Source organism: Symphalangus syndactylus, chromosome 14 (assembly GCF_028878055.3).
Source record: "Symphalangus syndactylus isolate Jambi chromosome 14, NHGRI_mSymSyn1-v2.1_pri, whole genome shotgun sequence".
NCBI lineage: Eukaryota > Metazoa > Chordata > Mammalia > Primates > Hylobatidae > Symphalangus > Symphalangus syndactylus.
Window position 1 is genome coordinate 97,373,253 of NC_072436.2, and position 20,820 is coordinate 97,394,072.

Sequence of the window (20,820 nt, forward strand, 5' to 3'; positions counted from 1 at the left end):
CATTAGTGGGGCAATTTTAAGAAGTATTGCTGATGATGTTTCCAATGTATCCCCTATATGCCAAATATTTGTATCTCATTCTCTCAATTCCTCTGGGTCTTTGCTCAAATATGACCTTATGAATGACATCTTCCCTGACCGCCCTACATGAAATAATAATCTTCCTCTCTCCCACACCACTTCATACTTTACAACAATTTGCCTATCCTTTGTCTCTCCCCACTAGCATGAAGCTCCATGAAGCTCTTTGTTCTGTTCATTCCTGTTACCTTCAGTACTTAGAAATGTCTACCATATAATAGTACAGAATAAATGTTCATCAAATAAATAAAATATGCTTTCCTAACTCCACTGCGCTTGGCATCATTCATTTATTCATTCAACAAACACTACCTTTTATTTTTCAAGCACTTGTGTTGACATCTGCTGATCAACAGTGACTAATGCCTGCCTTCAAGGAAGTTATGGTTTAGCCAGAGGGAAACATCGACAAACAGGCAATTTAAAGCATGGTGTGATAATGCTGTGATAGACATTGTGGGACTGTATAGCAGACTCATCTAGCCCAGTCTTGAGGGCATCAGGCTAATTCCTGGAGGAAGCAATGTCCTAGCAAAGGCATGAAAGACAAGGAATTAATCCAGGTGAAAAATTAGGAGAGTCAAAAGTGTTTCATGCCAGGCATGGTGGCTCACACCTGTAATCCCAGCACTTTGGGAGGCAAAGGTGGGTGGATCACTTGAGGACAGGAATTCCAGACCAGCCTGGGCAATGAGTGAGACCCTGCCCAGAAAAAAAAAAAAAAAAAAGAATGTTTCATGCAAAGAGAACAATCTACAGAAAGGCTGAGCAGTGAGGGGATGTTGCTAGAACTAAAAGCTTACCCCTCCCCAAGGTGGAGATTTGTTTCCTGTATTGAGTCTTTGCACGTTTTTTTTTTTTTTTTTTTTTTTTGAGATGGAGTCTTGCTCTTTCACCCAGGCTGGAGTGCAGTGGCGCGATCTCGGCTCACTGCAGGCTCCGCCCCCCGGGGTTCACGCCATTCTCCTGCCTCAGCCTCCCGCGTAGCTGGGACTACAGGCGCCCGCTACCTCACCCGGCTAATTTTTTGTATTTTTAGTAGAGACGGGGTTTCACCGTGTTAGCCAGGATGGTCTCGATCTCCTGACCTCGTGATTCGCCCGCCTCGGCCTCCCAAAGTGCTGGGATTACAGGCGTGAGCCACCGCGCCCGGCGGGTCTTTGCACATGTTGTTCCCTCTGCTGGGAATGGCTGGAATGCCACCCTGTTTACCACTTCATCACCTCTACAACCCAAAAAATCCTTTACTATGTGGCTTTTTTTTTTTCTCTTTCTCTCTTTTAAAAAAAAAAATTTACAGAAATGGGGTCTCGCTTTGTTGCCCAGGCTTGTCTCAAACTCCTGGCCTCAAGTGATCCACCCGCCTCAGCCTCCCAAAGTGCTAGGATTACAGTTGTGAGCCACCATGCCTGGCCAAGAATTATACTCTTATAGACAATTGAAAAATAGTCTGCCAGGCCCTCAAACCTCAAGGCTCTTGAGGTATCAGCTGTATCATCTGTTACCCCTATGCACTTACATCTCTAACTCTCGCTCAAGCTGGTATCCTTTTTTCTCTGCATTTTTACGAGACTACAGAATGGCATTCAGGCCCATTGAGGTCAGTTCATAAAATGCTACTGGGGCACTTGTTTGCCAGACACTGTAACAGGAACTAGAGGAATAAAGATAGTACCAGCCCTCCAGGATCCTGCCGTCTGATGGGGCAGCTACTGATGGGGCATTCACACAAACAAATCATTCCATACAAAGTTGTAAATGTTAACAGAGAGGTATATACAGTGTGCTATCAGAGGACAATAACAGGCATTTCGCACAATCTAGGGGTTAAGAAAGGTTTCTAGAGGCAATAACAGCTGATTTGAGTCTTAAAAGATGTGTATGAGTCAGCCAGTCCCACATTACTAGAGTATTATGTGCAGGTCACGAGGGGAGGTTGGAAAGTTAGCCCATGGGGGTAATGTATGCCCCCAAGAAGCAGCTACTGTATTCTATAGGCCATAGGGACCCGCTGAAGAGATTTAAGCAGAGAAGTGCCTTGGATTTTGGAAAAAACATTTGCACTGGCACAACATGAAGGATGGCTCTAAAGTAGTGGTTCTCAATGTGCCTGGACCAGCAGCTTTAGCATCTCCTGGAACTTGTTAGAAATGCAAATTCTCGAGCCCCATCCCAGACCTATTGAATCAGAAACTCTGGAAGCAGGGCCCAGCCGTGAGTGTTTTAATAAGACCTGCAGGTGATTCTGATATAGATCAAAGTTTGGGGACCACTACTCTAAATCAGCAGGAAACACTTGACAGTGTCTGGAACAGGGCTTAGATTAGGGTCAAGACAGCAAGGTGCAAAATTTAAAAAGCTCCAAAATCCTCAGTAATCAAAAGAAGTAACATTTTAATACAATATATTTTAAAATCAAGGTTAATACAAAAAATCCATGATAAACCCATCAAAATTCTAGTTTAATTAATTACTTTTTTAGGGGGACTCCATCTCAAAAAAAAACAATTAAGACTTTTAGACTCCATCTCTAAAAAAAAAGGTAATTAATTAAACTTATTTTTAGTGGTGCAGTCATAGCTCACTGCAGCCTTGAACTCCTGGGGTTAAGTGATCCTCCCACCTCAGCCTCCCAAGTAGCTGGGACTTCAGGTGCACACCACCACACCTGACTAATTTAAAAACAAAATTTTTTTTTTTGTAGAGATGGTATCTTGGTCTGTTGACCAGGCCCTTCTCTCTCTTTTTTTTTCTCTTTTCTTTTTTTTTTTTTTTTTTGAGACGGAGTTTCGCTCTTGTTGCCAAGGCTGGAGTGCAATGGTGCAATCTCAGCTCACTGCAACCTCTGCCTCCCAGGTACAAGTGATTCTCCTATCTCAGCCTCCCAAGTAGCTCGGATTACAGGCATGCACCACCACACATGGCTATTTTTTTTGTATTTAGTAGAGATGGGGTTTCACCATGTTAGTCAGCCTGTTCGCAAACTCCTGACCTCAGGTGATCCACCAGCCTTGGCCTCCCAAAGTGCTGGGATTACCAGTGTGCGCTACTGTGCCCGGCCTAAACCAGGATCTTCTCAAACTCCTAGCTTTAAGCAGTCCTCCCACCTCGGCCTCCCAAAGTGCTGGGATTACAGACGCCACTGCACCCAACCCAAAATTCTAAATAAAGGCAGGCTGTTTGTTTTTAGACCTTGCGTTATTGTGCAATGGGGACAGTTGTTTTCATTCAGCTTGGGGTTCCCAAAGTCCACATGGCTGTCACATTCCCCATCAGGCAGATTTATGGGGATTGACAAAGGCGAGTGGACAGATGGGGTGACATGGATCAGGGCCAGCTGTTGAGAGCCATGCAGCACCGGACCCTCCATACTTAGAAGGGCTCCATGCTTGGTTTAATGCCCTGCTGTCACTGTTTTGAAATTCTTAATACGTTTTGAAGAAGAGGACCTGCATTTTCGTTTTGCACTGGGCCCTCAAAGTTTCCATGAAATTGTTTTGGGGGTCTTTTTTTCCTCCCTTCAAATTTTATTCCAGCATAGTGTAAATACAGTCTTCTTATTGTTGTAGAACTTTTATTAACTTATGAGGTGACATTTTGGTAAGCGTACGTAGGGCACACATTTTTTTCTTTTGCCTCAGGCTCCAATGTGACTTAGCACAGTACAGGGCTAGAGACATTGTTTGATCATCACAACTTGGTGGTGCTACTGGCATCTAGTGGGGAGTGGTCAGGGATGCTGCTAAACATCCTCAATGCATGGGACAGTCCCCCACAACAAGGAGTTATGCCATCCAAAATGTCAAGTGCTGAGATTGATAAATTCTGATCTATAGGGAAAGGAGGTTGTTAACAGTGTCTCAAAATGGGGCAGTAATAGCAAATATGGAACTATCTAGAACTCAATGATTAATCAGCTAGGAGGAAGTGGAGTTTAAGAGAAAAAGACTTGCAGACTTTTTGCTTGTTTAGTGCATAAGTTAGTACAGCAAATTCAGGAGGAGGAAAGAGGCAGAAAGAAGTGAGGCAAGGCTGGGTGCAGTGGCTCATGCCTGTAATCCCAGCACTTTGCGAGGCCGAGGCAGGCGGATCACGAGGTCAAGAGATCGAGGCCATCCTGGCCAACATGGTGAAACCCCGTCTCTACTAAAAATACCAAAATTAGCTGGGTGTGGTGGCGCGGGCCTGTAGTCCCAGCTACTTGGGAGGCTGAGGCAGGAGAATCTGCTTGAACCCAGGAGGCGGAGGTTGCAGTGAGCCGAGATCATGCCACTGCACTACAGCCTGGCGACAGAGCGAGTATCTGTCTCAAAAAAAAAAAAAAAAAAAGAAAGAAAGAAAAAGAACAGAAAAAGAAAAAGAAAGAAGTGAGGCAAAAAGAGATAGGAGTATGAAGCTGGACATCAAATAGAGGTGTTTGTTTCAGGGCAAGCATCTTGAAGTTCTGAAGAGAGAGATTTTAGAATTGTCAACAGCTACCTCTATTGTGAACCTCTGCCCTGCCCAATGCCTCTGTACAATTCTATGCCCACTGCCTTAGAGAACGGACGCCACAGCAAAACCAGGAGACAAGAAAGGCAATTTTAGGTTTTTTAAGTCCCCAAATGATTTTTCTGAAACTCATGGTGGAGAAATAGTTTTGTACATTTCAAATATTTAAGCCTAATGAGCTCATAGGATGGAGTTGATTGTCATGCTATAAGTAACAGGCTAGGGACAACAGGCAAGGATCCAAGTACTTTTCCCTTTTCCCTGCGAGGAAATAAAGATTCTACAGGTCTGGGAAGAAGAAAAACAAAAAGGATGTAGAGAAAGAAACATCTGGGACAACAGAATTGGGTTGGGGTGCATCATGTGGCCACATGCAGAATCAGCACCAAAACCTCCCTGGGTTCCACCTAAGCAAGTACCAAGGAGCTGTCTTTCCTGATTTTTCCAAGGTGCTGTATCTGGGGAGATCAATACAAGATCAGCAGCTAGAATATTCCCCAGGAATGACACCTACCTATGGGCAGCCCTCCTTCCCAACAGCTCAGAACAGGTGTAGGCCCCAGGATAGAGGGAAAGCCCCATCACCTATTCTTAGATAGCACTGAAGGGAGCCACATTCCACTGGGGATGAATGCCAAGGTAATCTCCCACTGCTTTGGTTAAGTTTCATAGGTGTTTATCTAGAATTGTTTCTAGATGGTTTTTTTCTTCTTTTTCAGTTTTTATATCAGCAGAGGGTAAATTCAGTTTTCATACCAAATGTTTTCAGCTTTCTTTACTGCCATTAATAAAAGGCAAGGGCCAGACGCAATGGCTCATACCTGCAATCCTAGCACTTTGGGAGACCGAGGTGGGCAGATCGCTTGAGCCCAGGAGTTTGAGATCAGCCTGGGCAACATGGCAAACCTCATCTCTCCAAAGAATACAAAAATTAGCCAGGCATGGTGGCGTGCACCTGTAGTCCCAGCAACTTGAGAGTCTGAGGTGGGAGGATCACCTAAGCCCAGGGAGGTCAAGGCTGCAGTGAGCCACGATCACACCACTGCATTCCAGCCTGGATGATAGAGTGAGACCCTATCTCAAAAAATAATAATAATAAAAGGAAAGGATCCAGGCACTGTGTAATCCCAGGACTTTGGGAGGCTGAGGTGGGAGGAATGCTTGAGCCCAGGAGTTTGAAACAAGTCTGGGCAACAGAGTGAGACCCTGTCTCAAACATAAAAAGAAAAGACAAGGTTTTGCTTGTTTGTTTTAGAGACAGGATCTAACTCTCTTGCCCAGGCCAGAGTGCAATGGCACGATCATAGCTGACCGCAACCTCGAACTCCTGGGCCGAAGTGATCCTGTTGCCTCCATCTCCCAAGTAGCTAGGACTGCAGGTGCATGCCACCATGCCCAGCTAATTTTATTTTGCAGAGACAGGGTCTTCCCTTGTTGTCTAGGCTGGTCTTGAACTCCTGGCCTCAAGCAATCCTCCTAACTTGCCCTCTCAAAGTGTTGGGATTACAGGTGTGAGACAACATTTCCGGCAAGAACTTTCTTTGTTGTTTACTCTTTTTAGATAGATTTTCTAGCTATAAGACAATTGCTTTGTATTTCCTGGGTTTTTTAACCCCCTTTTATTTATTTATTCCTTTATTCATTTGTCCACATATTTATTTTCTATACCTCTGCACCCGGGTGCCTTTGAAGGCAGAGATGTTATCTTGTTCAACATTACATCTCCTGACCTTGGCATAGTGCCCAAAACAGAGTAGGTGTCTGTAGTGGATGCTGTAGGGCACTGCCCAGATACCCCCTTTTAGGACCAAGGCACCCATGCCTCTAGGTGCAGCTCTGTTACAGCTCTCAGTGAATCCAATAACTGGTGGATAAAGAAGTACAGAGGCTCAGTCTCCTTGCTAAGCCAACACCACAGCTCCCAGTAAGATTGGCTGAGGACACTGTTGCAAATTCATTCCAGTTCAACTCTTTCTGACCAGTTATGTTTCCCTCGACCCCTTACAAGGGTGATCCTCAAGAATGCTCCCCAGTAACCCTCCTTAAGCAAATCTCTGCCTAGAATCTGTTTCCTAGGAAGCCAACCTAAGACAGTGCTTAATAAATATTTGTTGAATAAATGGATGAATGGGCTCTTCCATTGTAAACTATGCAGTTCCTCACCCTGAGCAGAGATGTAGGGGAAAACCTCTGACCTTTATTTGTGTATTCAACATTTTATCTTCTCATCTCAGGCCCTAAAATTCAGAGCCCAGCCTCAAATAATTCACCCGACCCTGGGGTCATGTGTGACTTTCATATGATGATAGTATCCATACTGAGTTGTTGCAGTTATATTGTCATTTGACCACCAGATGGCAGAGGTGACACTTGGAAAGCCTCTCTTTCTGGCCCTGGGTCGCCTATTCCAGGATTTAACATTAAACCCAAATTACCCATTTAGTGCCATTAATTCCCAAGCCCTTGTAATTATGGCATTGTTTCATTTTGTAGGAAAGTGTCACTGCCACAATTGGTTCATTTGCATATAAAAAGGAGGGTTTGGAATATAATAGAAAGAGCCCCGGACTGAGCATCAGAATCACTGCACACCAACCACTTGCTCCATTTGAACATGTTTCTTCATCAGTTAAAAAAGAGAGAGAATTCCAGCCCTGCGTGCTTCACAGGTCTTTTGTGAGGAATAAATGAAAATCACCGGGGTTGGAGGAAGGGGTCTGACTGAAGTTATCCCTAGTCCAGGAGAGCTCCGAGTATGGGAAGCGGGATCAATTCTGTGTGGGTGGAGGGGCACTGCCTGGGTTCCTAGGCTTTCTTGAGGCTCAGACCTCGAGGTAAAGGAAAGATAGGATAGCAACTCCTGGAATGCTGCAATGCAGATTTTAGAAAAAGAATACTCCATTGTCTTGTAGGCAAGGTGGGAAGGACAGCAGAACTAGAGTGAACTTCATAGGTCACCTAACTAAATTGAGTGTTAGTGCTAGTGACATCAGGTGAGGACTAGGACACATCTTTATCTACTTGTTTCTTATATAAAGCTATATGATTTTTTTTTTTTTTAAAAACCAGAACATCCCAGAGTTTACACATTCAAATGAGATTAGTCCCCTTTAGAGAAATCACCTTTGGGGCCATATATTTGTTTCTTCAAAAATTAGTATAGTTTCTGATATTTTTGGAAATCCTTTTGGATGTTGCTTTTTAAACATTCCCTTCAGCTTCCTGAATAGCACAGACATCTTTATTCTTTGGAACTGGATTTCATTTTTAGAAACCACCAGCAGTAATTTTAAGATTTGGCAGGTATGATTAAGAGGGGGTGGTGGTGATCATTTCATCAAATAGACAAAAGCAAGGCTAGGCCATAAATAGCAAGGCTGATTTTCTTATGTAATCAAAATACACAAAACAATGGCAAAAAAAAAAGTGTTTTTCTTTGTTTGTTTTTGTTTTTGTGTTTTTTTAAGATGGAGTCTCACTCTGTCACTCAGGCTGGAGTGCAGTGGCATGATCTCGGCTCACTGCAACCTCCGCCTCCTAGGTTCAAGTGATTCTCCTGCCTCAGCCTCCCGAGTAGCTGGGATTACGGGCATGTGCCACCACGCCCGGCTAATTTTTTTGTATTTTTTAGTAGAGACAGGGTTTCACCATATTGGTCAGGCTGGTCTTGAACTCCTAACCTCGTGATACTCCCGCCACAGCCTCCCAAAGTGCTGGGATTACAGAAGTGAGCCACTGCGCCCAGCCAAAAAAAAAAAAAAAAAAGAGTTTTATATACTCAAAGTGATTACAAGAAAATTAAAAGAAGTGTGAAAGGTCACACTAATTTGAACATGCAAATTTGGGGGCATAGTTTTAACCACTCAGGCAGCAAATACTTTTATGTTTCTGCAAGTTAGGGCTTTCTAAGCAAATTTTACTGGGGACCTGGACAGTAATTTATGGATCAGATAGTGAGAGAAACCTGAAACACGCACAAGAGAGATTTACTAGGCATAGACATGAAACCTTTATAACACACACATCTCCACGGGAGATTTATCTTCTGGAGAGAGATTTACCTCCTGGTAAACCTGGAGGTATGCCTTTACTTTTCAAGAGGCGTGAGTGATGTGGTTTAGATGTTTTGTCCCTTCCAAATCTCATGTTAAAACATAATCGCAAAGTTGGAGGTGGGGCCTGGTGGAGGTATTTGGATTATGGGGGCAGATTCATCATGAATGGCTTATTGTCCTCTGCATGGTAATGGGTGAGTTCTTACTCAGTTTATGCAAAAGCCTGACATCTCCCACCTCGCTCTCTCTTGCTGCCTGTCTTGCTGTGTGACACGCTGGCTCCCCCTTCACCTCCTGCCATGATTGTGTTTCCTGAGGCCTTGCCAGAAGCAGATGCCAGCGCCATGCTGCTTATACAGCCTGTGGACCCATGAGCCCGGATAAACCTCTCTTCTTTATAAATTGCCCAGCCCTGGGTACTCCTTTATAGCAACACAATGGGACTAACACCGGGGGATGAGACCTGGATTGTGGAGACATCTCAGGGTGGTAAAGTGGTGACACTGGGCTTACCTTTCCCCAGAAGAAATTTATTTATATTCCAAAGGGTTAAAGTAAAAACCAAGGAATCTTCCCATCGTGTTTCCAAAGAAACTCTTGGAAGAAGGGAGAAGTACAGCTGCCTCTCCCTTCTACATCAACACCTAGATTAAATTGGGGGAGTGGGGGTTCCTCACTTACATATTACTTACATCTAGAGTTTTGTTCAACCACCTCTCATTGTATCATTAAGCGATAAGAATTTGGGTATGGGGGATTCATGGGGTTGTTTTTGGCTGTAAGTAAGTAACAGTAATCTGCTCTGCTCCAGAAAACTTATGTGTGCATACAGGATAATATTAGTTAATATGGATATTAAAAACTTAATGCAATAGCTCACATCTATAATCCTAGCACTCTGGGAGGCCAAGGCCAGCAGATCGCCTGAGCTCAGGAGTTCGAGACCAGCCTGGGCAAGATGGTGAAACCCCAGCTCTACACATCAAAAAAAAAAAAAAAAAAAAAAATGGCTGGGTATGGTGGCACCTGCCTGTAGATCCAGCTACTCAGGAGGCTGAGGTGAGAGGATCTCTTGAGCCCAGTGAGGTCGAGGTTGCAGTGAGTCGTGATCACAACCACTGCTCTCCAGCCTGAATGACAGAGTGAGACCCTGTCTCAACAACAACAAACCCCAACAAAATATTTACCGTTTTCACAAGATTGGAACTATGTCTTATACAGTGTCTTCTTCCTTTGCAGAACCCTGGTAGAGTGGAATCCTACTGTCAAAAATGGACATCAAACTTTTCCATCTCTTCCTGTCCCAGGGATTCCTTCTTCAGATGTCCCCAAAAAACCTCAGTAGTGAGCTACTAGTCCTGTCTCCTATGGAGAGGGCTAAGAATTGGGATTGCCATATGGACAGATGTTTTTGAGTGGGGGAATAATGTGGGGATACAAGAATGCTTTGTGCAACAAGAATGAGAAAAAAACTTCCTTTTCAAAAGCATTTTAATCAAAGATGGTGCTATGCATTTTAAATTTTTATATGCTTAAAGGAAAAACTTTAGACAAATTAACTTTAACAGAGTTTGAGTAATGAATGATTCTCAAATTGGGCAGCCCCCAGAACCGTAATAGGTTCAGGGTGACCCCTGGGCTTTGGCATGGTTGGATAATATTTATGGACAGAAAAAGGAAAGTGACCCATAGAAGTGATGTACAGAAACAACTGGATTGGTTACAGCTGGGCATTTGCTTTATTTGAACCTGGTTTGAACAGCTGGCTGCTTGTGATCGGCTGAGACTCTGAGACTTAAGAGTTCAGGCTACAGTCTGTTTAACATCAAGTTAGGTTACAACCAACTAAGTATGGAGAACACAGTAGGCCAAACCTAAAATATGTACAGAGGCCAAACTCAATTTAACAATATGGTTTTCTATCTGTGCCCAACACAACCACGGGCTTTCTTTAAGATGACAGTATTATAATCCAAATGGTAAAAAATGGCAGCTTTGTGGTAATTTGGGCATGTTCCAATTAGCAACTCTACAACCTATAAAAACAGGTCTTAAAGGTTTATTAAGCCCGTGTTAGGACACTAAAGAAAATTTAAGAAGAAAACCTCACTCACAATCTTACTTGCCTGACAAACTGCTTTTCCAAACCCATTCTCTTCCAAACCTTGTTCATAGTACCCATTATTTTATAAAGTTGAAAATACAATGTATATACAATTTTCTGTTCTGATATTTTTAGATCATATTATTTTACAACTATTTTTACTTATTACTAAATTTTCTTTTAAAGTTTAAATATTTGTTTATTTGATATAAAAAGTGCAAACAACAATATGGATAAATTTTAAAACAGTATTGAGTAATGTTATGAACAAAGTAATTTTCTATTGGATAGTTGTATTTCATAATAAATTCAGTATATTGTTTCAACTGAGCTGGCAAGTTATACTATAGTTTGTGAATACTCAGCTCTACTCCTTATTTTAAAAGGTGGAAATACTTCTGTAGTTTGCTGCCACACAGTGGTAAAGTAAGCACCATTGCACAGTGCCACTGCAGAGGACTTGCTGGCCTGGTTATTCCTAACTCAACAATTTGCAGAGCTACTCATGTTGGCCACTGTGCTGGGAACTAGGAATCTAAAGATGGCGTCCAACGTGGAAAAGTTCATAAATCAGTAGGAAGATTGACAAGCCTAAGAATAATTACTATCAACTAACAAACTGATAATGCTATCACTGAGACAGAAATCTAAGTATGATGGAGAATAGGAATTTCTTTTCAGGTTTCACTGAGGAGGTAAAATTTGAGATGGAGCCTAGCAGAGAGCACGGTCGACGAAAGGACAATGCTTTCAGAGAATATCGAGGTCACTCAAGTGGGAACTTGGTGTGTGGGGAAGGAAGAGGGTGGTGTCACAGAGATAACAGTCACTACATATTCTTACGTGGGAAGGAATTGTGGTTTTTTGTTGTTGTTGTTTTGGGTTTTTTTTGAGATGGAATCTAGCTCTGTCGCTCAGGTTGGAGTGCGGTGGCACAGTCTCAGCTCACTGCAACCTCTGCCTCCTAGGTTCAAGCGATTCCCCTGCTTCAGCCTCCCAAGTAGCTGGGATTACACGCTCCTGCCACCACGCCAGGCTAATTTTTGTATTTTTAGTAGAGATGGGGTTTCACCATGTTGGCCAGGCTGGTCTCTAACTCCTGACCTCAAGTAATCTGCCCGCCTCAGCTTCCCAAAGTGTTGGGATTACAAGTGTGAGCCACAGCACCCAGCCCCTCAGGAAGGGATTGTTTAGGAAGAGAAAGTTTGAAGAACATCTAAAATGTTTCTTAAAATCAACCTGGTTTTATGTTTAAATTCTATGCTGACTTACATGAAAATGTATGTCATTAAAAGTAAATAACTTTGTAAGAAAACATGAAAATTATTGTTTCCTTAAAATACTCTATGGAAATTATATTCAAATAAATCATAAATAAGTCATTCCTTAGTTTTGATCCCTTAGTGCATTTTAGGAAGCAAGGGAAATCTGCAAAGGTGTTATCATTACTATGTGAAATGGTTTGGATCTGTGTCATCACCAAATCTTATGTTGAAATGTAATCCCCTGTGTTGGAGGTGGGGCCTGGTAGGAGGTGTTTGGATCATGGGGGCATATCCCTCATGAATGGCTTAGCCCATCCCTTTGGTAATAAGTGAGTCAGTTCTCGTAAGATCGGGTTTTGTAAAAGTGGCACCTACCTCCCCACTCCACTCTCTCTTGCTCCTGCTTTCACCATGTGATGTGGCTGTTTCCTCTGCCTTCTGTCATGATTGTAAGCTTTCTGAGGTCTCCCTAGAAGCAGATGCTGGTGCAGTGCTTTCTGGTCAGCCTACAGAACTATGAGCCCATTAAACATTTCTTTTTTTCCTAAATTGCCCAGCCCCTTTTTTTTTTTTTTCTAAATTGCCCAGCCTCAGGTATTTCCTTTTTCTTTCTTGTTTTTTTTTTTTTTGTTTTTGTTGTTGTGTTTTGTTTTCTTTTTTTTTTTTTAAGATGGAGTCTTGCTCTTGTCGTGCAGTCTGGAGTCCAATGGCACAATTTTGGCTCACTGCAACCTCCGCCTCCTGGTTCGAGTGATTCTCCTGCCTCAGCCTCCTGAGTAGCTGGGACTACCAGTGCGTGCCACCATGCCCAGCTAATTTTTGTATTTTTAGTAGAGACAGGGTTTCACCATCTTGTCCAGGCTGGTCTCGAACTCCTGACCTCAGGTGATCCACCTGCCTCGGCCTCCCAAAGTGCTGGGATTACAGGCATGAGCCACCGTGCCCAGTCTCTGGTATTTCTTTATAGCAACGCAAGAATGGCCTAATATACTATGGTTGGAAGCCTCTAAAATGGCCCTCCAATGATACTGGCTTCCTGGTATGCACACCTTTGTGTAGAGCCTCCCTCACTGAATAGAGCTGACCTTTGTAACCAACAGGATACTGTCAAAATGATGCTGTGTTGTTTTGTGGCTCGGCCATTAAAGTCACTGAATCTTCCACCTTGTACTCTCTTGCTTATTTTTGGGAAGGCCAGCCACCATGTTGTAAGATGGCCCAAGCAGCTGGGAAGAGGTCCATGTAGAGAGGAGCTGGAGGCTTGTGTCAGCAACCAGCACCAAGAAGTCAGTCAATCATCTTGGGAGCTGATTCTCCAGCCTCAGCCAAGCCGTCAGGTGACCGCAGCCCCAGCCAACATCTTCACTGAAACCTCATGAGAGACTCCTAGCCAGACACATCCAGCCAAATTGAATTTCTAACCCACAGAAACTAAGAGATAATACAGGTTTATTGTTTTAAGACAGATAAATAGATATGTAAGTACAGTACTTTGCTTTCTTTCACTGACTTGGGGCCAAACATATTAAATACCAAAATATTCATATTCATAGGTCTAGTATATACTTTTGGGCTTCATTTTAGATATAAAACTATTCAGGCCTGGCGCAGTGGCTCACGCCTGTAATCCCAGCATTTTGGAAGGCTGAGGTGGGTGGATCACCTGAGGTCAGGAGTTCGAGACCAGCCTGAACAACATGGAGAAACCCCATCTCTACTAAAAATACAAAATTAGCCAGGCGTGGTGGTGCATGCCTGTAATCCCAGCTACTCAGGAGGCTGAGGCAGGAGAATCACTTGAACCCGGGAGGCAGAGGTTGCAGTGAGCCAAGATCGTGCCACTGCACTCCAGCCTGGGCAACAAGAGCGAAACTCTGTCTAAAAAAAAAAAAAAAAGAACCCAAACTATTCAAAAAGGCTTTTTATGGGGGATTGCTGAATTATAAATGGCACCATGCATTGTTCGCAGAGTACCATATGTGATAATTTTGGGAGATGAAAAAATGACTATGAAACTGGGAGACACTATCACGTTTTTCTGTATGGAAAATAATACTTGCAAGAGAACCTACTTTTGACCGGTCACGCTGCTTCTGAAGTTTAGTAATTATGTAGGCAATTAAAGCCTTTTCTTTGTGGCCTTAAAAGCTCAAATTTTACTTACTCAAATGTCCGTTCAAATGTAAAAGAATCTTAATAATTACATATAAAATCATGTCATTAAATAATAATTTTTTTGTAGAGACAGGGTCTCTCTCTGTTGCCCAGACTGGAGTGCAGTGGCTACTCACAGGTGTGATCATAGCATGCTATAGCCTCAAACTCCTGGGCTCAAACGATCCTCTAGCCTCAACCTCCCAAGTAGCTGGGATTACAGGCATGCGCCACCATGCCTGGCTAATTTTGTATTTTTTAGTAGAGACAGGGTTTCTCCACATTGGTCAGGCTGGTCTTGAGCTCCTGACCTCAGGTGATCTGCCTGCCTCGGCCTCCCAAAGTGTGGAGATTACAGGTGTGAGCCACTGCACCTGGCCCTTCTTTTGAGAATTGTCTATTCATATCCTTAGCCCACTTTTTGATGGAATTGTTTTTTTCTTACTGATTTGTTTGAGTTCATTGTAGATTCCGGATATTAGTCCTTTGTCAGATGTATAGATTGTGAAGGTTTTCTCCCACTCTGTGGGTTGTCTGTTTACTCTGCTGACTGTTCTTTGCTGTGAAAAAGCTCTTTAGTTTAACTAAGTCCCAACTATTTATCTTTGTTTTTATTGTATTTGCTTTTGGGTTCTTGGTCATGAAATCCTTGCCTAAGCCAACATCAGGAAGGGTTTTTCCAATGTTATAGAGTTGTTAGAGTTTCAGGTCTTAGATTTAAATCCTTAATCCATCTTGAGTTGATTTTTGTATAAGATGAGAGGTGAGGATTCAGTTTCATTCTCCTACATGTGACTAGCCAATTATCCCAGCATCTTTTGTTGAAAAGGGTGTCCTTTCCCAACTTTATGTTTTTGTTTGCTTTGTCAAAGTTCAGTTGGCCATAAGTATTTGGGTTTATTTCTGGGTTCTCTATTCTGTTCCATCGGTCTATGTGCCTATTTTTATACCAGTACTATGCTGTTTTGGTGACTATGGCCTTATAGTATAGTTTGAAATCAGATAGTGTGATGCCTCTAGATTTGTTATTTCTGCTTAGTCTTGCTTTGGCTATGTGGGCTCTTTTTTTGGTTCCATTTTAGAATTGTTTTTTCTAATTCTGTGAGGAATAATGGTGGTATTTTGATGGGGATTGCATTGGATTTGTAGATTGCTTTTGGCAGTATACTTCCTCTAGGTGTTACCATTCCATTTATCTGCCCCTTGTGTACTAGAAGGACTAGAAGGAGTTGCCTCTGCTTCATCTTGCCAATTCCTCTCTTCCCAGTCTCTTTTAAACCCATTCAAATCTGCTCCAAGTAAACTTTGGCAACTTCATCCTTCTAGGTGCTCAGGCCAGAAACTTTGGATTCATCTTTGACTTTTCATTTCTTCATACCCATATTCTATCCTTCAGAAAAAAATCCTGTTAGCTCTGCTTTCAAATTATATCCAAAATCTGTCCACTTCCCAGTCTCCACTGCTACCACCCTGGTTAGTGCCACCAGCATCGCAGGCTCTACAGTGTCTTATTTTTTTCTGTTTTGAGACGGAGTCTCACTCTGCAGCTCAAGCTGGAGTGCAGTGGTGCAATCTCAGCTCACTGCAACCTCTGCCTCCAGGGCTCAAGCAATTCTCGTGCCTCAGCCTCCGGAGTAGCTAGGACTACAGGCACACACCACCATGCCCAGCTAATTTTTTTTGTATTTTTGTAGAGACGAGGTTTCACCATGTTGCCCAGGGTGGTCTTGAACTTCTGAGCTCAGGTGATCCACCCGTCTCAGCCTCCCAAAGCATTGGGATTACAGGCGTGAGCCACCGTGTCTGACCTAGTCTATTCTTAACAAAGTAGCTCCAGTGATTATTTTGAAATGTACATTAGATCTTATTATTCTTTTGCTCAAAATCACTCCTCATTTCACTTAAGAGTGAAAGAGCCCATAAAATGATGTGAAAGCCTTATATAATCCAAAGCCCCTTGTCCCACTCCTTACTACTTACCTCGCTTGGCTCCGGCCACTCTTGCCTCCTTGCTATTCTCCCAACAGGCAAGCCCTGCCCTGGAAACTTTGTACTGGCTGTTCCCTCTGTATGGAAGGTTTCCCCTTCACCAAGTGTCTATGTCTCTTGCAAATCTTTACTCAATGAGGTTTACCCTGATTACCCTATTTAAAGTTGCAACGTACCTCCCCTATACTCTCACTTTCCATTCCCCTATTTTTTCCATGGCGGTATTAAATGGAACGAAATATGGCCTGAGAAAGCCTCTGTACTTCTATATTTGAGTCCTTGTGGATGAACCATAACCTAACTTAGTAGGTAGACAAGACTGAAAGCCTAATTTAGGAGTGTGCTTCTGTAACAATAGCTGAGTTTCCGCCAATCCCAGCAGCCATACTTCAACTATTCATACAATGCTGACTGTTCAAACTGTATTCAGGTAAGGCAAACGCCAAGCTCTAACCCATCCAGCTGCTTCCGCACCTCACTTGTTTTTTGTACATCACTTTCCTTTCTTTGTCTACAGATGTGCTCTGACCACGAGGCATCCCTGGAGTCTCTCTGAATCTGCTATGATTCTGGAGGCTGACCGATTTGAGAATCGTATTTCCCCTTGCTCAATTAAACCCTAAGTTTAATTTGTCTGAAGTTTTAACAGTAGTTTCACCTTTCAACATATGTTTATTATGTTTGCCTCCTAGCCCACCTCTCGCTGTGTAGGGTGAAGAGTTGCAGTGTCTGCCCCTTTAAAATAGTTTGGTCAGAACAAAAAAGGGGTTTGGACCCACTGAGTTATATAATTAGTAGGTCTGAAACAATATACATATTTTAAAAAACATAAAACTTAAAAATGGTTAAAATGGTAAATTTTGTTGTGTATTTTACCATAATTTAGAAAAAAAAAGGAAATAAAATCTCACAGCTCCTGTAAAGTAGCATTTCAAGAAATTTTTACTTCAGTTATGTGTCAGTACTTATATGTCCACAGTTTCAAAGTCTACAATGTATTTCTTACTATCAGTCAGGGTCAAAAATATGAGAAAAAATTATGATAGAGAACCATAATTATGGTAGAGAACTATGCACAACATAGTTACCGTCTGCACACACTCACCAGCTGACATGCACAACATAGTTCACAGCAGCAATGTTAGAACAAAAACTGGAAATAATCCACGTTTAGAGGCAGCAGGATGGATACATAATGAAGTATATTAAACAGTGGAAAATTACGGGCCAGGCGCCGTGGCTCACGCCTGTAATCCCAGCACTTTGGGAGACCAAGGTGGACGGATCACGAGGTCAGGAGTTCAAGACCAGCATGAGCAACATGGTGAAACCCCGTCTCTACTAAAAAATACAAAAATTAGCCCAGCGTGGTGGCGCGCGCCTGTAATCCCAGCTACTTGGGAGGCTGAGGCAGGAGAATCGCTTGAACCCGGGAGGCGGAGGTTGCAGTGAGCCGAGATCGCGCCACTGCACTCCAGCCTGGGCGAAGAGCACTACAGCCACCTGCTTTTAAGTAGGTGTATACGAAAAGCAATGCTGAAAGAAACAAATTGCTGGAGCATACATACACAATTCCAAAAACGTCAAAATTGAACGAAACAAGATAGTGATACATACATTATATGGTAAAGCTATAAAGAAAACCAAGGCAAGGTGATATAAAAAATTCAGAAAATAATTATTAAAAACTTAAGTCATTAACGTTTAGGGAACTGAAATGTTTCTATTTTCCAAATTAATACTCCTGATAATAGCAACAGGTCTTTCCTGATCTTGCCCACTGTCGCAGCTCCCAGTGACACCGTTATTGTATTTATTTTTCAAGGACTGAACCATCTGACAATTTGTATGTGCCGCGTAATACATGTATCCTCATTAGGGGATAACTTTCAAGGCTAGCGCCTGGCGACGCTCCGACAGTAGGGCTCATTATCTATTGAATGAATAAATGCGCTTTGGCACACGTTGGTTCAGCACTTCTCATTTTAGTCCGAATTCTTCTCGTGGCTTCCGTTCAGTCGCCGCCCAACCCCGTGCCCCATCTCGCAGGCTCTAAACTCCCTGGACTCGTTCCCGGGTCCCAGACGTAGTTTTCTCCTAGACTCTGCACTAGGCCAACAGAGTGGGAGAAAGGTGGAGGGTCTGGATTGGGACAAAAGCGCTTCCCAGGCGTCCAAGCATATGAAGAGAATGAGGTGGGCGCAAGAAAGCCGGTCAGTTCCAACGCCACGAGGAACGCGCGGCGCTGACGGTAAAGTGGCGGATTAACCAAATCCAAGTGCTACCGCCCACCCCGGTGACGTCACGGCCTCGTCGAACTCCTGATTGGAGGAGCTGCGTTTGGTCAATTATCGCGATGACTCCCCCAGGTTACCCCTATCTCCCTCCCTTCGCCCTGACCCGGTAGTCGACGGCGGACCGCGTTGCGAGCCTCGGAGACGCCGTAGAAGGAGACCTGCTTCCGGGACTCGACTAGGCGCCTGCGACTCTTCTCAGACGCCGACGGGTACGAGGTTTGGCTCCCAGGTGTCCTGCGTGCCAGACCCGCGGCAGCGCGTGACTTTCCACCGCTCGGCTCGGCCAGTTTTGCTAGGGCCGCCTGGCGAGCCACACCAATTCCCATCTTTTGGTATCGCCAGGATTCGGCGGCTGTGAAACTGATTTCCGGTCGCTAAGGTCTCCATGGAGACAGCACTTTAACCACTTTCTCCCACTGTCTTTCCTCGACTCCGCGTGGTTCAGAAATCGCCCAGAGAATGTTTGTGGGAGTCAGCCAGGAAGGTGTAGAATGAAGCAGCGTTCTAAAGGGAAGCAGTAAGTGGGACCTAGGAGGAGTGTAGTTTACTGGGCACCTTCTGGCCTTGCGGTAGACACGGGATTTACCCCCTTGGGGACCCTGGTTCTTCAGGACACACGTTTAGGCATCATTTGAGCAGGCATAATGACCGAGTCTGCTTTTGTGTAGCCCTCAGAATTGCAAGAGCAAATCCTTCTGCAAACTTGCTTACCTTTCACCAGAGAATAGTCTCCCTAGTTACGTTTCCCAGTCTCTTCTGGCTTTGTACGATGGTCACTTTCTTAGGAAGCGTGCCTCTATTCCTCTAGATCTGACTATCCCTTTACAACTTCCTCTGTTGTCGACACTTTCCTAGCTGCGTCAATTTTTGGTTAAGTGGTTGCTCACCTGCCATTACTGTATGGATTTCTTACTTCCCAAACAGACCATAGATTCTTAAGATGTAGAATGTCACTTAGATATAGAATGGATTTTAGATACCAGATAGTCCACCTTCCTGCCCTTAAAGACATATATCCCTTCTAGAACATCTCTGACAAATGTTTGTTAATTAATTTGTTTATTCGTCAAGGGTTTGTTAAACACCTACTATGTGCCAGGCACTGGTTTAGGAATTGAGACTTGAACAAAACAGATTAAAGTTGCTACCTTCATTCAGTTTGCTACTAGGGGAGACAGACAATATACAAATGTACAAGTTAGGGTAATTTCTGGTACTGGTAAGGGCTATGAAGAAAATTAACGGAAATAGTGTCTACGTGTGTTGTATTGGTGAGATTTTAGATAGAGTGGTCATGGAAGGCTTTTAGAAGGAAATGTTGCAGCAGAAACATGAATGGTGAGGAGTCAGTCTTGCAAAGATGTGGAATGAACATTAAGGGGCAGAGATGCTGGGAAGTCTAAAGCCTCTTAGGTGGGAATAAGAGCATCAGGAAGTACAAAGCTCTTGAGATGGTGAAGAGGAGATTGGTTTGAGATGAAGAGTGGAGGAAGGCAGGGCCAGATTATTTAGGGCCTTGAAGGGCAAAATCTCAAGTTTTTATTTATTTATTTATTTATTTATTTATTTATTTATTTTTTGAGATGGAGTTTCTCTTTTGTCGCCCAGGCTGGAGTGCAGTGGCACGATCTCGGCTCACTGCAACCTCTGCCTCCTGAGTTCAAGCGATTCTCCTGCCTCGGCCTCCAGAGTAGCTGGGGTTATAGGCGCCCGCCACCACACCCGGCTAATTTTTGTATTTTATTTAGTGCAGACGGGGTTTCACCATGTTGGCCAGGCTGGTCTTGAACTCTTGACTTCAGGAGATCCACCCGCCTCGGCCTCCCAAAGTGCTGGGATTACAGGCACGAGCCCCCACTCCCAGCCTCAAGTTTGAATTTTATTCTAAGTGTATTTAGAAACCCCTGGAAAGTTTTAAGGAAGAGAGTAAGTAATTCAATTTGATGAGAGTTTTTTTTTTTAAAGAGATTGCTTTGATGACTGTAAACAGAATAGGCTCTTTGGAGGTAAGTGTAGAAGTTAGGAGACAAGTTAGGGGGCTGTTTCAGGAGTCCAAGAGAAAATATTCAGTCATCTTCTCTTTGAATATTCCTGGTGTTGGGAAATTCTTTGTTTAAAAGGTAGCCCAGTCCTTAGTGGGACCATAGAGCTTTTCCTTTGTATTGATCTGGAATCTGTTTCCCTGTAGCTTGTACTGACGGAGTAATACTAATCTAATAGCAAGACAAGAAGTCTATAATAGACAAATCTGCTCCCTTTTTCTCCAAAACAATCTAGCAGCTGTTTTAAGGCTCTTGTCCTGTCGACTTTTCTCCAGGCCAAACACCTTCGGTTAACTGAGCTGTTCTCTGAAGAAGGTGCTCTCTAGGTCCTTCAGAAATCAG

At 43.4% G+C, this 20,820-nt stretch overlaps 1 protein-coding gene across 18 annotated transcripts in view; it reads left to right on the plus strand.

Moving 5' to 3' along the window:
* Nucleotides 1–18,500: 18,500 nt before the first annotated feature.
* The window catches only part of THADA (THADA armadillo repeat containing), a 369,177-nt gene continuing 366,857 nt past the window's right edge, over nt 18,501–20,820 (plus strand). For 6 of the 18 annotated variants that reach the window (XM_055242824.2, XM_055242825.2, XM_063618102.1 and 3 more), the window contains exon 1: nt 18,511–18,645. The gene's annotated coding sequence lies outside the window, so the exon portion shown is untranslated. Of the gene's footprint in view, nt 18,954–20,820 lie in introns of all 18 variants that reach the window. The other 12 variants (XM_055242821.2, XM_063618099.1, XM_063618100.1 and 9 more) reach the window with 5 other exon arrangements.